Raw genomic sequence first — 18357 nt, 5'->3', positions numbered from 1 at the left:
AAGTTCATTGACTCAGACATCGTTACTTATTTGTTTCCTTGTTCTATTTCAGGTGATCTAGTGAGGGTGTATACATACGCGTTCGCGTACTCGTAAGAGAACACTGGATAAAGCCAAGGAAGAACTTGTAGTAGTTCGTAGGGAAGTTTTTGAGGAAAAAAAGAAGGTAGAAGAAGAAGAGAAAGTTGAAGAGCCAATTGTAGTAGCTATGGGTCATCAAGCAGAAAATCCGAAGGCTTTGATGGACTATTCAAAGCCTAATATTAATGACATTCAGTCTAGCATCATTCGACCAACCATCAGGGCTAACACTTTTGAGATCAAGTCAAGCACGATCCAGATGATATAGAACTCAGTTCAGTTTGGGGGTTCTCCTACTGAAGACCCCAACATGCACATCAGGGATTTCATCGAGATCTGCGACACTTTCAAGTTCAATGATGTGACTGAAGATGCTATCAAGCTACGTCTCTTTCCATTCTCTTTGAGGGACAAGGCAAAGTGCTGGTTACACTCTCTACCAGCAGGATCTATCACCACTTGGGAAGATCTCGCTCAAAAGTTTCTCACTAAATTCTTCCCCATGGCGAAGACTGCCGCAATCAGGAATGCTCTTACTCAGTTTGCTCAACAAACTGGAGAATCTCTGTGTGAGGCTTGGGATCGATATAAGGAAATGTAAAGGAAGTTCCCACACCATGGCATACCTAATTGGATGATTATCAACTGTTTCTATAATGGATTGGGTGCTACTTCTAGACCCATGCTTGATGCAGCATCAGGAGGAGCCTTGTGGGCTAAGAGCTACGATGAAGCTTATGAACTTATTGAACTGATGGCTGCTAATGAGTACCAGAATCCTTCCCAGAGACTGACTCAGGGGAAAGTAGCAGAAATTCTGGATTTGGACGCAGCAACTGCTATAGCTACCCAACTTAAGGCTTTGACAATGAAGGTGGACACTTTGGCTAATTATGGAGTTAATCAAATCACTAATGTCTGTGAGCTTTATGCTGGAGCCCATGAGACTGATCAGTGCACAATTTCTAGTGAATCAGCTCAGTTCGTGAGCAACTTCCATCGATCACAGCAACCTGTGCCAGCCACTTATCATCCCAACAATCTCAATCATCCAAATTTCAGCTGGAACAATGCTCAGAATACGGTTCAACAGCCTTATCAGCAGTATCTAGCCAAACAGTACAACCCCCTGGTTTTCAGCAACCACAATATGCACCGAAATAATAACTCTAGTTGCAACAAGCTAATGAAAAATCTGAATTAGAGGAGTTGAAGCTCATGTGCAAGAGTCAAGCTGTTTCTATCAAGACCTTGGAAAATCAGATTTGGAAAATTGCCAATGCCTTGCTAAATCGTCAACCTGGTACATTGCCTAGTGATACTGAAGTACCAGGAAAGAAGGAAGCTAAGGAGCAGGTAAAGGCAATTACTTTGAGGTCTAGGAAGGTTGCGAATCCCGTACAAACTTAAGAGTTGACTGAAGAAGCTGGGGCTGAGAAAGAAGCAAAGAAGCAGGATGAAGAAGTGAAACCAAGGAAGACTACTGTTGATGTAATAACCCCCAAAATTTTGAACTTTTTGTAACCCTTGTGAATAGTGTTTTAGCTGAATGAGAAAACTTTTCATGCCACACTATGTAGGGGTTCTGATATGGATATTCTGAGATTTTATTAGTACTTTATATGGGATATAAATGTATGTAAAGATCGTCAGAATCCAAATCCGAACACTTTGACTTTTCCCGGAAATCCAATAGATACGGAAAGAATTGAGTATAAGGTAACAGGATAAAAGGATTTAAATTAAAGAATTATAATAGAGGATCATAAAAAGGAATATAATGTATTGAGAAAGGTTAAGGGAACCTAAGTAATAAGATCCCGGGTATGATCCTTCAAACGATAAACGAAAACAAAAGTTAAGCGAACCGTATAACAGATTAGCGGTCATTAGGCAAACAATTAGGAAGTTAATCAAAGGGATTAGAGAGGATGATGTCACCCAACCAATGAGAAGGGGACAAGGAGGGGAGGATGACATCATGAGTATGACACAAGCATGATATGGGAAGGAAGGAGGTGTGGTTGAATGAGAACCACACAAATTCAAGGGCAACAAGGTAATTGACTAAATCAAACACAAAAACAAATCAACCAAGCCAAGCAAAATCATTCTTCATCAAAATCAAAAAGAACCAAGGCATTGTTCATCTTTGCTCTCGGCTTTTTAGCTTTTTAAAGGGCAAGAATTTCAAAATCAAAGATCCAAACTTCCTAAATTGGTAAGATAATTCCCTAATCATCTTTATGCTTAGTTATGGCTATATCATGAGTTTAAGCCATTAATTCCTTCTCAATCTTCTTCATTTAATCAAAGAAGAAGACAATGAATAGTGTTTTCAAGTTTTTAACTTGAAATTTTTCTTGTTTTCCTTGAAGATCCAAGCATTCTTAAGACTTCTCAAAGCTTCTTAAGGCTTCCTAGCTCCTCCCACCATTTCAAGGAAGGTATACCATCTCCAAACCCTAGATTCCTATGTATTATAAGATGATTTTGATTAGTAGGGTGATGTTGTAGCTTGTTGTTGTGATTAGAGTTTGGGATTTGAAATGGTAGTGAAATGGAATGGTAAATGTTGTTATTTTGATTAAAAGAACTTAAGTATGGTTAAAGTTAAGCTTAGGCATAAGTATGAATGTTAAAATTGAATTGGTTGGGGTTGTTATGATGTGATAAGGATGGATGTTGGTTGTATGTTGGATTTGAGGTTGAATTGGGATGGTTTTGAATGGTTTAAAATTGGGAAATCGCGTAAACATAGCCGTCGTAACGTCCGATTTTCTTTAGACTGTTTTTGTGCATAACATTAGGACCCGAGAACCCCCTGCTAGATTATGACCACTTCCATGTTTAGATAGCTCATGTTACGAGCTTCGTTTTGATATGTAGTTCGTTCGATTCTGATGCACGGTTTAGGAGAAACGACCGTTTCAAGTAACGGCGTTTCGCGAACGAAACTTTTCCCCTCGCCTTACTTTGAAACATAGGTTAAAGACCAAAAAGGGTTAATTAATGTATGAAACATTTATGGTAAGTGTGTTAGGCAATTGGTAAGACACTCGCGAAGGAATCTCCTTAGAACTCGTAAAGGTTAAATTACTAAAAATGGTGGAGCCGAGGGTACTCGAGTGACTTAAGAAAATCAGTAAGCGCAAAACAAGCGTTAGAGTCTAAGTTAGTTAAAGTATAGATTTACAAGTGACTTTGGTTTAATTCCAACTTACTTGTTGTTTATAGGTTACCAGACTCGTCCCGAGCCATTCGTAACCCCAGTCGCTCAGGCAAGTTTTCTACCAGTTATAACTGTTGTTGTGATGTATATAGGTATTTGCATTATCTTGCGATAGATGCATGTTGGTTAATTAGCAAATGTTGCAATATATTGAAACATACTGCTATGGTATATATATACATGCCTGTTTCGTATTCTTTCCATATATATCTGTTGATTTAATTGATAATACCTATGCTAGAGGATAGCGGTAATTTGCATATACCCTTAGTATAGGGACCCAAAGGTGGAAATATTTTCTAAAACCGGGAGTCGAGGATCCCGAGTAGATTTTGTATATATGGATATAAATATATATATATATATATATAGGTAAAGTTCTATGGAGTCCACCTTTTAATTGGAGTCCTCGGAGTCCATATATGTTCTGCAAGTAAAATATAGCTTAAAATATTGCAAAACATTTTATTTTTCGACAAACATCACTATTCTATTAAAAATCTTGTAGATTGCATATATTTTACAAGCAGGACATTGCAAAAATATATTATTCTACAAAATATGTTTAATTTGCAGAACATAAATGTTCATGTTGCAGAACATATTGCAGAACATACATATTGTACTGTAAATATATGAGATTTGAATGATTTTGTTGAAGTTATGCTATTTGTGTAACATGTTTTGCAAAATAACACGTTTTACAATATATTTTATTTGCAGAACGTAGATGGACTCCGAGGACTCCGACAAAAAGGTGGACTCCATAGAACTCAGCCATATATATATATATACTTATATATATATATGATCATAGTTTTCAAAACTATTAATCGAATAAGGTTTATTCGATAACTTTAACTTTATTTTATTATTGAATATTATTTCGAATATTATTCGAAGGCTTATGACTCCTTTATATTAAATGAATATTATTTTGAATATTCATTCGAGGACTTATGACTCCTTTTATTTTATTATTTGAATATTATTTGAATATTCATTCGAGGGCTTATGACTCAGTTTATATTATTTAATGAATATTATTTGAATATTCATTTGAGGATCTATGACTCCGATTATTTGCTGAGATATATTCTTTATTTTATTAAAGAATAAGGTGTCAATAATCAAACTTATTTTCGATTATTCAAATAAAGATAGTACTTTCATATAAGTATATCTTTGGTTATTTAATACACATTTCAAGTATAAGTTTTAATATTCTACTTCAATTATTTTATAAAGATTATTCTTTATGGGAATATTATTTAAATAATAATATTCAGAAATTTTCTAAATATTCTGGGGACTAATTTACTTCATTAAATCAGCTTTACTCCAAACACTCTTTAAAGTGTTTTCGAGTCTTCAAAATGATTTTTAAAAGTTAGAGCGGATCCCAAAACTCATTTTTATATTTAAGATCTTCCTTTTTAAGGGGATTTAAATACTCGCTCAAAACCTGAGGGATCCGGCTCTGTGGTGTATTTTATATTCGCAACACGGTTGCAGTTTTGGTAAATGAATTGATTACTTACCCAACGTTCGGGAAGTAAGTCCATCTATTGAGTCGGCATAAGCAACATGGGCTCAGTGGGCGTCCATGATAGTGTAAGTGGCTCAGTGGGAGTCCATCAAATGCATAAGTGGCTGAGTGGCAGTCCAGCATAAGGTCCTATTACGACCAGGGTTATGACCAGTGGGGAATTCGTCCATCTACTAGTAGAAAAGGTTACTTATGGGTATCTTTGCCTGATCAGCAAGATATCTGGTTTATGCCAAAATTCTTTTCCTTTCCAAATTTATTGGATATTGCAACTCTGTTCATACTTTACATGACAGAGGTTTTTAGGAAATTGTATAAAGAAGATGTATATGTGGATATATATATATATATATCAGAACTTAATGAAGTATATCATGACTTCATTTCCTTTAATAGAATTTCAAAGATTTAATCTATTCAAATCTTGTCTTGTAGTCTCATCTATGTGATGAACTGTTGAAAACTCTTTATACTTTGAACAGTGGTAGTTCAAGTAGCTTTATAAATGATATAAGTGTAGTGAAGCATTTGGTAACTTCATCTTTTAAACTTATATCTAGTTAATAATTGTCTTATGAATGACAAAGATTTTCAGAAAAATGTTGAGACAAGGTTAGATATATGAGATCACCTTGCAACGATATTTTTATACAGTTATACACTGGGACTTTGTGTGTATTATGCATGGAAGAGGACTTCCAATATTTTGAAAAGTATATATGTATATATACTGAATATTTTGCGACTTCATCGCATTAAGATATCAAACTTGGTTCATTTCTTTTGACCAAGACTTTCATGAGTACTAAGAGAAGGCTCATATACTATTAATCATTATACATATTATTTTGGTGGGCTTGCTGCTCACCCTTGCTTTCTTCTTTCATCACACAACGACAGATAGAAAGGATGAACAGGACCAAGCTCCCAATTCGCAAGCGATTAGGAGACGTTTCGCAGTTTTCTAGAAGCATTGATGCCGCCGTAGCTGAGGTAGGAACTACCAATAGGCTAGGCTTTCAACTTCTAATGTACTAGATTTATGTATATTTATGAATTGTAATAATGGCAAAGAAATGTAAATTTATTCAGAAAACATTTTAAGGTGTATTGGCAGATAATTGTGGAATAAAATGACTTGTGGTTATTTTTGGATGTTCATCTCTGAGACTATAACGTGTGGTGTGTGTGTTTATTGTGGGGTCACAGTACAGAGTAGTTGAGTAATTATTAAGATTGGGTGTTATTAAGGGAAATGGAACTCGTGACAACCCGGATCCCCGACCCCGGATTTGGGGGTGTTACAGAAATGGTATCAGAGCGAAGCGTTATAAACCTCAGAGATGATGTGACGTTAAGATAATAAGTTCACTAAGATAATAAGAACTCTTGCCAAGTTCATAGTCGGGCTACCTAACGTAGCACTGACAGTTAAAACCCTTACGGGAACCCTTATAAGTATCGTGATAGTAACATAGTTTGTTCTCGTATAGGGCAGCGGGGCACCAAACCTTGAGATTCAGGAGCATCAGCATGAGGATGTTTTATTACAAGTTGGAGATCAAATTGTGAATCCGATGGAGTACCCCAATGAGGGACCGGATGAGGTTCAGATAGAGAATGTTGCGGTTGAGGATGTTATTCCGGAAAGGATTGTGGCTGAGGAGGATCTCATGGAGGATCCTGATGAGAATGAAGAGAGGACCGTTGAGGAACAGATGACCGTAGTCAGGGCGACTACCAGAGCAAGAATGGCCGCGAGGGTGGCACAAGAGGATGAAGAGTTACCAAGGGCACAAAGGTTAATGAGGGCAGAAGGAGTGGGGCCTTCCACGACCCCAATTATACCAGTATCAGACCCTCTTCCAGAGGCTCCTGTAGACATCCATGAGGTTCCACCAATTCCTGTTCCCTCCCCTGTACAGAGCCCATCACATACTGAGGAAATGCCACCTTTATCCCCTGCACCATTGTCACCTGATACCGTACTTGGTTATCCATTTGGATCTCCTGGGTCTGCACCACCTGCACCCCATGGACTGCTAGATGCTACCATTCAGGCTTCTCTTATCGCTGATTATCATATGACTTTGGGTGGCCTGTCAGAGGCCCGGAATGTTAGGAGTGGTCTGTTGGATCGACTTACTGCACCAAGGATTGAGGGTGGGATACTTCCGGCAGGATTAGCATATAGCATGGAAAGGATTGAGGCTACCACCTGTGTTACAGCTAGAGGCCATCTTGAGGGTCAGGTTGATCCAGCTCTACTTGCGACTATCTTAGACCTCATCACCTCTGTGATGGAGCAGGTTAGGGATGTCGTGCGTGCTCGCATCTCTTAATCCATGATAGTGTGCAGAGCCAGAGCAATCAAACAAGGGTTTCATGTAGCACCGCTTTTGGAGGATTAGCCTAAGTTATGAATGATTAGTTTTAATGACGAGATGACTATCTATGGTAGTACTTTTGGGATAGGAGCGATAAGTTCATATGATGTAATCCTCTTTAATATGTTCAGTTGTTGTACCCTCGAACAAATGGTTATGTATATATTCGTTAATTTCAGTTCAGATCAGTTTGTTTGTGATAAATCACATTGTTAATTGCTCTATTAACACTTAAGAGAGTGTCATGAAGTTTATCGAACTTAAGAATTCATAATTTGCAATCGTGCAAGGACTAAACGAGGGGAAGACTTAAGCAAAGTAAGTAAGACAAATATCCGGAGATTCTCAAAATTTTCCAAGTAATATTCCCCCACAAGGAATAAGATTAAGGGCAAACCTTGAACGTGATAATCAGGGAGGTCGCAATTAAGATATAAAGAACCCGGAATATAATAAAGTGGAAAATGAAGATTTTAAATTAAAAGATGACTCCAATTATGGGGAGTAGGAAGAAATATTTAGACTAAGAAAGCAAAAGTCGAGCGAGATAAGGAGACCCGAGACGGTACTCCTATACGGAAATTCATGAACCTGTCTAAACAGAACTTATATTTTATTCCCAACCACCACCTTGAGGAAACAATGTGGTGTGAAATTCTTTCATGACCTTTAAATCGCTAAGCTCTCAGAGTTCCAAGGAACAGGCTGACCCAGCCGAGGCAAGAGCCTGGCTAAAGGAAATATAGGAATCATTTGAGATTCAAAATGATTGATGAACCACAAAAGACTGTTTTTATCACTTACCCTCCTAAGAGAGAGACCACCCGCTGGTGAAAGACCAAGAAAGGCACGGAGCCAGAGGTTAGAATAAACTGATTTAAGTTCAGTCAATTGTTTTCGGGAAAGTAATTCCCAAAGATAAGGAGATAGTGTAAAAGCTTTAGAGCCAGAATAAAGGCAGACGAGTATGATGAATTATGAATCTAAGATGTAAAAGTTGTCAAGATTCGTTCTGAGGACACGAATCCAGAATGACGGGATGGTTGAAATCAATGCTTATGTAGTGTTGGTTCATGTAATGGTTGTAATGGAAACGAAAATAAAAAGAAACTGAAGTGGAAAGGAATATAAAGGCGATAGAGTTTGAGGAATGATAAGGAAGATGGGTATGAGGAAACCCTAAAGACTCGTAGCAATAGAAATAGAAAAGTATGTAATCGTCAGGATGAGGGTGATTTACCATGAGTTAAAATTGATGGTTGAAGGCATAAGAGATACATATATTTTATCCCCTTTAAGTTGGGAGGATTCAAGGAAACCTTTAGATAGTTCGAAGGATAAATAATAAGACGCGGATAGACTGAGGAGACAAGAAAGTAAGAAAGTAGGAAAATTGGATGAAGGAAGTGACCTTCAATAATGTGAAATGTAAGACCGGTGGCTCGATACTCAGAAAGGGAGACGCCAGGTATGAGAGATATCCCAATATTGAGGTGACTGTTGAGATAAACAACAAAAGTAAATAAGGAATTATTTAGAAGAAGTTCACGTTGAACACGACCAATATCTTCCAGAACATCCATGTTATCATTACCAAATCAGGATAGAAAAGCGGATGACCATTGTTATCTTTTGGAGGCCATATGGATTGACCTCAATTTGAATAAGGATGCTATTATGAAGTTAGGTATAGACTATCGAGGTGGGAGTGATGAATAAGATAATCTATCAAGGATATATGACTTGATTTGTCCAAGGAAGGATGCAAGTACCTTTTAAAGATGGGATTAAGGATATAACTTCGATAACTTAAAATGAATCCTAGGGGAATGCATAAAGGTTGGCATTTCACCCTTAATAGGGACAGTATGAGTTTTGACAGTATGATTTGGAAAGGGTTAATGTAACAACAACCTTTAAGAATCAGTGGAGAAATTTTTCAGAAGTATATAGACAATGGTTCTAGTAATAGTAAATGGTATTTTAATATGCCCTGTATCTAGGGAATACAGGAGGAACGATTGAAGGATAACCTTAGAGGTTTTACAAGGAGAAAGGTAATATTCAAAATTTTCAAGAATAGAAATGTTGATAAAGGAAATATGACGTAATTATAATGTTGCCAAGTGGGGCACGTGTTAAACCACGAGAAAGTATGGATCGAACCAGTAATGGTCGAAATTATTCAGGGCAATTAGGACTTAAGATAAAAGATGTTCTAATTATGATTGAGAGTCAGTCATGACAGTGATTAACCTCTAAAGACTGAGGCAATAACTTATGGAAAAATGGTGATTTTTTTTTTACTCATCAGATTTTAAGGAAAGCATTTTCACATAAGCTGTGATTGAAATAAGGTAGAAAATTTATTTGGAGGTGGTTAAAGTGACATTGACTGTAAGGAAATTTTACTATCAGGAAAGGCCAAAGAGGTGGCCGACACTTTAAAGGTAAGAGGATAATTATAGGCGCTTGTGCCAAAAGAATACAGTGATGATGGTTAAAACTGTGAAGGTTGTATTATGGTTTGGAAGATTGACATTCCTTCTGATGACTGTGCAATACCCAACCGTAATAGTAGTTGGTAAAGGTTTAATTCGTGTAATCGCCATGAACGGGCTATCTATCTTAGAAGGTCCTATCTTGAGATAAGCCAGGACCATGTTTCAAAAAGGACTAGACGAACCTTTGAGTAAGTCTTCTATTTAAGGCATATGATTTAGAATGGTATTAACCTGCTATCGTTGCTTTGATTGAAACTCTTCTGCAATTTTATCTGCTTCATGTCATGTATGTATGTCAGGATCAGGAGTGTTCTTCATGAATCAGAAATGGTGATTATGTTACCTACCTAGAAGGATTTGATACGACATGTATGGACTCCGTATGGTTAGCTATTAAGACTTCATGGAAAATGAATGACGACAGTAGGTCAGTAGTGGACCATAGTAATGCAGCAATGATTCTGCGAGTAATGAGCTGGTTACAACCGTGAGAGTTGTATTGGAATGGATGTTGAGATTGAGTACCACTAAACGGGTCGTGGTAGTGTATAAGTTATCATTGATAGACTAATTAAGTAGAGTATTTACCTATTGAATATTTATTCTTTCTTATCAATAGAGAGTCGTATTATTATACGAGGAAGGTTACGGTGCAAGCATAGAATTCAAGTAACGATGATGTCTAGAATGAGACCCCAGGTTCGATTTTCGATATCGAAGGAGTTTCAAGGGTGATTATGTATAAGCTCGAGGAAGAGCATGGGTTCATAGAATGATGGACGGAATAGAAATATTTAGGCATGGGAAATACGATGCTATAATACTTGATGCTGATATAAATACGTATATGTTTTGTCCTCCTATGACAAACCTCTATAGTTCAGAGGTAGGTTCCAAGCCAGATATTTTGTGGCAGTATATTTTTTTTCATATATACAATTCTCTTCAATTCGTTCTTTTCTCTTCTTTTCATTTCATGTAAGCTGAGAAGAACAACCCTTCCAGAAAGGGGAGGTATTGCCGAATGACTATCTATCTGTGTGATAGAAGCCTAGTAGGATACCATCTATTGTTTAATTGCTTGTCAAGTACTAAAGGCTGGCCACCTTCTGTACTAACTATGTGATATAACAAGTGTTCATGATCATAGTGATCTCTCAATAAATTCTTTTACTTCTATATGAAGGATTAAGCTTTCAAAAATAGAAACAGCTGAAAAAGGAGTAATAAAGTTGTGGTAGTATTCGGAATGGAAACACATTCGTGAAACTAAGGTTGGCGTGGTTATTACAAGGTTATAGAACGCTAACGAGCAAAAGTATAACCAGTATAATATTAGGAACGGAAGGTAGTAGCGATTACGAACTGGAAAAGAATGGGTATTAAGAAGCAAAAGCTCTAATGCTAAAAGCTATAATAAGAGTCTGTGCATTAGACTTGAAAGAAATTGGAATGATCACTTAACACGGATTGACTTTTCTTATGACAATAGATCATATGTCAGTATTGAGATATCGCCTTATGAGATCCTTGAGGGAAGACAATGTCGATCTCCCTTATGTTAGGATGAAGTTGTAGAGCGCAATATGCTCGGACCAGCAGTGGTCCAAAGGACCAAGGATATGATAGATCTAATCAGAGGACGGCTGGTAGTAGCCCAAGATGGACATGATAAGTATGTTGATTTGACACGAAAGGACAAAGGGTATGAAATAGGGGACCTAGTAATGTTATAGGTATCCCTTGGAAAGGATTGATGAGGTTCGGAAAGAAAGGAAAGCTAAGTCTACAATTTGTTGGACCCTTGGATATATCAAGACATTTGGGAAGTTAGCATATGAGCTAGCCCTACCCCCGAACATGTAGCAAGTTCATAACGTGTTTCACGTATCAATGTTAAGGAAGTGTAATTCGGATGCCAGATAAATAGGGGCATATGAGCGCATAGGCATGCGACCAGACATAACCTATAAGGAGAAACCAGAAAGGGTTATAGATCGAAAAGGAACATGTGCTTAGGAGAAGGGTTATCAAACTAGGCGGAGTTTGGTGGTAGGACCACAATGTGGGAAAATTTACTCGAGAGTTAGAGAGTGCAATGCTAAGAGAGTATCCCTATTTATTTTCAATTTGATTCCGGGACGGAATCCTTTTAAGGAGGGGAGACTGTAATAACCCCCAAAATTTTGAACTTTTTGTAACCCTTGTGAATAGTGTTTTAGCTGAATGAGAAAATTTTTCATGCCACACTATGTAGGGGTTCTGATATGGATATTCTGAGATTTTATTAGTACTTTATATGGGATATAAATGTATGTAAAGATCGTCAGAATCCAAATCCGAACACTTTGACTTTTCCCAGAAATCCAATAGATACAGAAAGAATTGAGTATAAGGTAACAGGATAAAAGGATTTAAATTAAAGGATTATAATAGAGGATTATAAAAAGGAATATAATGTATTGAGAAAGGTTAAAGGAACCTAAGTAATAAGATCCCGGGTATGATCCTTCAAACGATAAACGAAAACGAAAGTTAAGCGAACCGTATAACAGATCAGCGGTCATTAGGCAAACAATTAGGAAGTTAATAAAAGGGATTAGAGAGGATGATTTCACCCAACCAATGAGAAGGGGACAAGGAGGGGAGGATGACATCATGAGTATGACACAAGCATGACATGGGAAGGAAGGAGGTGTGGTTGAATGAGAACCACACAAATTCAAGGGCAACAAGGTAATTGACTAAATCAAACACAAAAACAAATCAACCAAGCCAAGCAAAATCATTCTTCATCAAAATCAAAAAGAACCAAGGCATTGTCCATCTTTGCTCTCGGTTTTTTAGCTTTTTAAAGGGCAAGAATTTCAAAATCAAAGATCCAAGCTTCCTAAATTGGTAAGATAATTCCCTAATCATCTTTATGCTTAGTTAGGGCTATATCATGAGTTTAAGCCATTAATTCCTTCTCAATCTTCTTCATTTAATCAAAGAAGAAGACAATGAATAGTGTTTTCAAGTTTTTAACTTGAAATTTTTCTTGTTTTCCTTGAAGATCCAAGCATTCTTAAGACTTCTCAAAGCTTCTTAAGGCTTCCTAGCTCCTCCCACCACTTCAAGGAAGGTATACCATCTCCAAACCCTAGATTCCTATGTATTATAAGATGATTTTGATTAGTAGGGTGATGTTGTAGCTTGTTGTTGTGATTAGAGTTTGGGATTTGAAATGGTAGTGAAATGGAATGGTAAATGTTGTTATTTTGATTAAAAGAACTTAAGTATGGTTAAAGTTAAGCTTAGGCATAAGTATGAATGTTAAAATTGAATTGGTTGGGGTTGTTATGATGTGATAAGGATGGATGTTGGTTGTATGTTGGATTTGAGGTTGAATTGGGATGGTTTTGAATGGTTTAAAATTGGGAAATCGCGTAAACATAGCCGTCGTAACGTCCGATTTTCTTTAGACTGTTTTTGTGCATAACATTAGGACCCGAGAACCCCCTGCTAGATTATGACCACTGCCATGTTTAGATAGCTCATGTTACGAGATTCGTTTTGATATGTAGTTCGTTCGATTCCGATGCACGGTTTAGGAGAAACGACCGTTTCAAGTAACGGCGTTTCGCGAACGAAACTTTTTCCCTCGCCTTACTTTGAAACATAGGTTAAAGACCAAAAAGGGTTAATTAATGTATGAAACATTTATGGTAAGTGTGTTAGGCAATTGGTAAGACACTCGCGAAGGAATCGCCTTAGAACTCGTAAAGGTTAAATTACTAAAAATGGTGGAGCCGAGGGTACTCGAGTGACTTAAGAAAATCAGTAAGCGCAAAATAAGCGTTAGAGTCTAAGTTAGTTAAAGTATAGATTTACAAGTGACTTTGGTTTAATTCCAACTTACTTGTTGTTTATAGGTTACCAGACTCGTCCCGAGCCATTCGTAACCCCAGTCGCTCAGGCAAGTTTTCTACCAGTTATAACTGTTGTTGTGATGTATATAGGTATTTGCATTATCTTGCGATAGATGCATGTTGGTTAATTAGCAAATGTTGCAATATATTGAAACATGCTGCTATGGTATATATATATGCATGCCTGTTTCGTATTCTTTCCATATATATCTGTTGATTCAATTGATAATACCTATGCTAGAGGATAGCGGTAATTTGCATATACCCTTAGTATAGGGACCCAAAGGTGGAAATATTTTCTAAAACCGGGAGTCGAGGATCCCGAGTAGATTTTGTATATATGGATATAAATATATATATATATACTTATATATATATATATGGTCATAGTTTTCAAAACTATTAATCGAATAAGGTTTATTCGATAACTTTAACTTTATTTTATTATTGAATATTATTTCGAATATTATTCGAAGGCTTATGACTCCTTTATATTAAATGAATATTATTTTGAATATTCATTCGAGGACTTATGACTCCTTTTATTTTATTATTTGAATATTATTTGAATATTCATTCGAGGGCTTATGACTCAGTTTATATTATTTAATGAATATTATTTGAATATTCATTTGAGGATCTATGACTCCGATTATTTGCTGAGATATATTCTTTATTTTATTAAAGAATAAGGTGTCAATAATCAAACTTATTTTCGATTATTCAAATAAAGATAGTGCTTTCATATAAGTATATCTTTGGTTATTTAATACTCATTTCAAGTATAAGTTTTAATACTTCTACTTCAATTATTTTATAAAGATTATTCTTTATGGGAATATTATTTAAATAATAATATTCAGACATTTTCTAAATATTCTGGGGACTGATTTACTTCATTAAATCAGCTTTACTCCAAACACTCTTTAAAGTGTTTTCGAGTCTTCAAAATGATTTTTAAAGTTAGAGCGGATCCCAAAACTCATTTTTATATTTAAGATCTTCCTTTTTAAGGGGATTTAAATACTCGCTCAAAACCTGAGGGATCCGGCTCTGTGGTGTATTTTATATTCGCAACACGGTTGCAGTTTTGGTAAATGAATTGATTACTTACCCAACGTTCGGGAAGTAAGTCCATCTATTGAGTCGGCATAAGCAACATGGGCTCAGTGGGCGTCCATGATAGTGTAAGTGGCTCAGTGGGAGTCCATCAAATGCATAAGTGGCTGAGTGGCAGTCCAGCATAAGGTCCTATTACGACCAGGGTGATGACCAATGGGGAATTCGTCCATCTACTAGTAGAAAAGGTTACTTATGGGTATCTTTGCCTGATCAGCAAGATATCTGGTTTATGCCAAAATTCTTTTCCTTTCCAAATTTATTGGATATTGCAACTCTATTCATACTTTACATGACAGAGGTTTTTAGGAAATTATATAAAGAAGATGTATATGTGGATATATATATATATATCAGAACTTAATGAAGTATATCATGACTTCATTTCCTTTAATAGAATTTCAAAGATTTAATCTATTCAAATCTTGTCTTGTAGTCTCATCTATGTGATGAACTGTTGAAAACTCTTTATACTTTGAACAGTGGTAGTTCAAGTAGCTTTATAAATGATATAAGTGTAGTGAAGCATTTGGTAACTTCATCTTTTAAACTTATATCTAGTTAATAATTGTCTTATGAATGACAAAGATTTTCAGAAAAATGTTGAGACAAGGTTAGATATATGAGATCACCTTGCAACGATATTTTTATACAGTTATACACTGGGACTTTGTGTGTATTATGCATGGAAGAGGACTTCCAATATTTTGAAAAGTATATATGTATATATACTAAATATTTTGCGACTTCATCGCATTAAGATATCAAACTTGGTTCATTTCTTTTGACCAAGACTTTCATGAGTACTAAGAGAAGGCTCATATACTATTAATCATTATACATATTATTTTGGTGGGCTTGCTGCTCACCCTTGCTTTCTTCTTTCATCACACAACAACAGATAGAAAGGATGAACAGGACCAAGCTCCCGATTCGCAAGCGATTAGGAGACGTTCCGTAGTTTTCTAGAAGCATTGATGCCGCCGTAGCAGAGGTAGGAACTACCAATAGGCTAGGCTTTCAACTTCTAATGTACCAGATTTATGTATATTTATGAATTGTAATAATGGCAAAGAAATGTAAATTTATTCAGAAAACCTTTTAAGGTGTATTGGCAGATAATTGTGGAATAAAATGACTTGTGGTTATTTTTGGATGTTCATCTCTGAGACTATAACGTGTGGTGTGTGTGTTTATTGTGGGGTCACAGTACAGAGTAGTTGAGTAATTATTAAGATTGGGTGTTATTAAGGGAAATGGAACTCGTGACAACCCGGATCCCCGATCCCGGATTTTGGGGTGTTACAGTTGAGCACACTCTGCCTGAGGGTAATATAGGGGAGAAACAGATTTATCCTCCACCGCCTTTTCCTAAGAGGCTGCAGAAGAAAAAGCTGGACAAGCAATTCGAGAAGTTTCTGGAGGTGTTTAAGAAACTTCATATCAACATACCTTTCGCGGAGGCTCTTGAGCAGATGCTTAGTTATGCAAAGTTAATGAAAGGTATTCTATCTCGGAAGGTGAAGCTTGATGATCTATAGATTGTCGCTCTCACGGAGGAATGCAGTGCTGTGCTGCAACAGAAGTTGCCTCCGAAGCTTAAAGATCTAGGAAGCTTTACTATTCCATGTACTATTGGAAAAGTGACTTTTGATAGATGCTTATGTGACTTGGGAGCTAGCATCAATCTGATGCCTTTGTCAATCTTCAAGTAATTGGACTTACTTGATCCCAAACCAACTTTTATGACCTTGTAGTTGGCCGACTGTTCTGTTACATATCCGAGAGGTATTGTGGAGGATGTCTTGGTCAAGGTGGATAAACTCATCTTCCCTGCTGATTTCATCATTCTTGATTTCGAGGAGGATAAGAAGATTCCCATAATCTTGGGAAGGCCTTTCTTGGCAACTGGCCGAACCTTGATTGATGTGCAGAAGGGTGAGCTTACAATGCGAGTGTTGGATCAGGATGTGACTTTCAATGTGTTTAATGCTATGAAATTTCCTACTGATAATGAGGAGTGCTTAAAAGTCGAATTGGTCGATTCAGTGGTCACATCGGAACTTGATCAAATGCTAAGGTTTGATGCCTTAGAAAAGGCCTTATTGGGAAATTCAGACAGTGAAGATGACGAAGGTGATGAGCAATTGCAATATTTGAATGCTTCTTCCTGGAAGAGGAAGATCGATATGCCTTTTGAATCTCTTGGAATGGAAGAATTGAGCAAAGCTCCTAAACGCCTCAAGCCTTCTATTGAGGAAGATCCTACTCTTGAGCTTAAGCCTTTACCTGAACATTTGAGGTATGCTTTTTTAGGTGATGCATCTACTCTGCCAGTTATTATTGCATCTGACCTTTCAGGTAGCGATGAGGAAAAGCTTTTGAGAATTATGAGAGAGTTCAAGTCGGCAATTGGATGGACTATAGCAGATATCAAGGGAATCAGCCCTTCTTACTGCATGCATAAAATTCTGCTAGAAGAAGGTAGCAAGCCTATAGTCGAGCAACAAAGAAGGCTTAATCCAATCATGAAGGAAGTAGTGAAGAAGGAAATTCTGAAGTGTCTAGATGCAGGGATCATTTTTCCTATCTCTGACAATTCATGGGTAAGCCCGGTTCAATGTGTGCCAAAGAAAGGTTGCATTACTGTGGTAGCAAATGAGAAGAATGAGCTTATTCCTAAACGGACAGTCACGGGGTGGAGAGTTTGTATGGACTACAGGAAGCTAAACAAGGCCACTAGGTAGGATCACTTTCCTTTGCCCTTCATTGATCAGATGCTTGACATGTTGACTGGTCATGAGTACTATTGTGTTCTAGATGGTTATTCGGGTTACAATCAGATTTGTACAGCTCCAGAAGATCAAGAGAAAACTACCTTCACTTGTCCATTCGGTACATTCGCTTTTAGACGAGTTTATTTTGGTCTGTATGGTGCACCAGCCAAATTTTAGAGATGTATGATGGCCATCTTTTCTGACATGATTGGCCAGAATATGGAGGTGTTCATGGATGACTTCTCGGTCTTTGGCGATTTTTTTGATGAATGCTTGCAAAATCTTGGACACTTTCTCAAGAGGTGCGTTGAGACCAATCTGGTTCTCAATTGGGAGAAATGTCACTTTATGGTGCGTTAAGGCATAATTCTTGGGCACAAGGTTTCTAATAAGGGTCTAGAGGTGGATAATGCCAAGATGGGGGTCATTGAGAATCTTCCCCCATCTACTTTTGTCAAGGGAATTCACAGTTTTCTTGGTCATACGGGTTTCTGCAGGCGTTTCATCAAAGACTTCTCAAAAATTTCAAAGCCATTGTGCAGATTACTAGAGAAAGATATCCCTTTCAAGTTTAATGTTGCGTGCCTCACGGATTTTGAGACATTGAAGAAGAGTCTAATCTCGGCACCGGTCATAACTGCACCTGATTGGAATGAACCTTTTAAGATGATGTGTGATGCAAGTGACTATGCAGTTGGAGAAGTTCTTGGGCAGAGGAAGAACAATATATTTCATGTAGTCTACTACGCAAATAAGACTTTAAATGATGCTCAACTGAACTACACTACTACGGAAAA

General features: G+C 37.0%; 1 non-coding gene across 1 annotated transcript; it reads right to left on the bottom strand.

Moving 5' to 3' along the window:
- Positions 1 to 598: 598 nt before the first annotated feature.
- LOC141716341 (small nucleolar RNA R71) lies at positions 599 to 705 on the bottom strand. Its single transcript, XR_012573053.1, has one exon. It is a non-coding gene; the product is annotated as a small nucleolar RNA R71 (small nucleolar RNA).
- Positions 706 to 18357: the final 17652 nt, after the last annotated feature.

The sequence above is a fragment of the Apium graveolens genome, chromosome 3, assembly GCF_009905375.1.
Source record: "Apium graveolens cultivar Ventura chromosome 3, ASM990537v1, whole genome shotgun sequence".
NCBI lineage: Eukaryota > Viridiplantae > Streptophyta > Magnoliopsida > Apiales > Apiaceae > Apium > Apium graveolens.
The sequence above is the reverse complement of the archived record's forward strand: the minus strand, read 5'-3'. Positions and strand labels throughout refer to the sequence as shown.